Source organism: Macadamia integrifolia, chromosome 7 (assembly GCF_013358625.1).
Source record: "Macadamia integrifolia cultivar HAES 741 chromosome 7, SCU_Mint_v3, whole genome shotgun sequence".
Taxonomy (NCBI): Eukaryota; Viridiplantae; Streptophyta; class Magnoliopsida; order Proteales; family Proteaceae; genus Macadamia; species Macadamia integrifolia.
Genome location: NC_056563.1, coordinates 220506 through 222638, shown reverse-complemented (window position 1 = coordinate 222638; position 2133 = coordinate 220506).

Here is a 2133-nt window from a genome sequence, read left to right as displayed (position 1 = left end):
AACTATGCAAAAAACAGTATTTAGAAAGGAATAAAAGATGGTTGATTTAAGTAGCTTCCTACTAGAATTTAGAAATTAGATCACCTTGGTCTACCCCAAGCAACCAACTTACCAAACTTACCTTCAAAAAAGAAAAGGTAAATTACAACCCAAACCCCCAGAAGAAAAGGAAAAGTAAGATTTAGCTTACCAAAGAAACAAAATCTCCGACTATAAATTTGCTAGATATGAGGAAATCCACATGGGAAAAAAGTTGGCAAACATAGGCCATGACCCTGTCACATCAGATGCATGGATTCCTTTGCATTGGCCATTAGCCCATCAGGAGATCCATAGGAGTTCTAGCAAGATCCCCGTACAATGCCAATAAGAATGCCCATTCTGAAGTCCATTACAAAAACTAACTACAGGAAAATTACCAGAGTCCCAAAAAATTATGATGTGCTGGAAACAGATCTTTCTTGGAACCTTGATCATGCGCTCTACTCCTGCATCATGGAACTTTCTGAGGAAATGTTCATACTCATATCATGTTAATATTTGGCCCATTTTAGAAGGAAGGGCATACTCTTATAGAGGCAGGTTGTCATGATGGGGCTTTCTAGCAGTCTGGCCTCAACATAGAGAAAAATAACGTGACTATCAGTGAAGGTTTAGATGCATCCAGAGATCATTGGCCTCATATGACTACATCTGACTCGCATCACTTCTACAGTGGATGTTTTCCAGGTCACTTTGAGGATTATATCAGTAGGATTCATCAGAATTCATTTCATCAACTGCTGTCTCTCTTGAAATCATCAGGCCTGGCTTTCCAAATGAATGGTTGTACTTTGGTGCAAGTCCCACTCTGGCATTCTTTTTTTAAGAAAAAGGGGCCATCTGAAGACTCAAACTCGTGTCTTCACACTGGCAGCCTCCACCCCCCCCCCCCAAAAAAAAATCCACGTCAACCAACAGAAATCCCCCTTTCCAGATAATTTGATAGGAAGGGGCATTCCTTCAATGCTAGGATCAAGGGTTTCATCATCTCTAACTGGATCCTTCACTTGGGACACAAAAGATTGATATTATAGGGAAATTCTACTGTAATCATACAGCTATCAAGCATTATTTAGTCCATATGACCCCGGAACATGACTCATCTTATTAGGGAGGCACATAATCTAAAACCATCTCCCACTCTACAGACCCTGTTTCAGAGAACTCCCTCGCAAATGAGTAAGGCATGTCAAGCTCTTTGATAGGGACAATATATACACTTAAGTCTTATACTAGTAAGATGTGTGATGGATGTTTCCACTGTCTTATTTACACATGTTATTTTTAACATAATTTTCCATCATTCATCAAAGGAAGTGGAAACATTAGTAATGTAGAACTAGGATTGACAAGTCAACCTAGTCCCAATGTTGCAGGATACTCTTGGAGAACATTAGATCAAATATCAGAATAGTTCAAAACAGATTAATAACAAGGATGAGATCAGATCTGGGATTAAGAATATCAATCTCAGATTATAGGGTGTCAGAAATCAGAATAGAAGCAGATAATGAGGGGACTAATGGAATGATGAATTAGGTCTACGCAGGTTCTGAAAATTGCTAACAGAGTATGCAATTTTCTAGGCAGAACTGAGAAGGAAAACTGAATTTAATACCTGTAAGAACTTGAGCAGATCAATAACACTTTGTGTGGTTGAGAGAAGAAGAAGATGAGTTAAGGAAGAGGACCTCTTATGCTTCACACCGCTGAGAGTCAATTGGATCAAACACCAATTCCATCAGCCTTGATCAAACACAAGACAAATCTCCATGTAGAAGACAATAGCAACAACCATTAATTTTTTTATCAAAATCATCTAGGCCTTTAGGAGCCCCCTCTTCTTTATTTATAATGTTAATGGGGGAGGGAATTACAAAATAGAAGGTTCCTCAAAAAGGAAACCAAATATTCTCCTAATACAATAGCTACTAAAAACTGAAATTAGAAACTAACTGAAATTAGAAACTAGTTGAAAAAGGAAACTAACTACTAAGGACTTGACTCAATTAATAACTTGACTCATAAGGAAACAAATATAACTCAAATCAAGCCCAACTAGAAAGGAAACTAATGAAAATGGAAACTAAC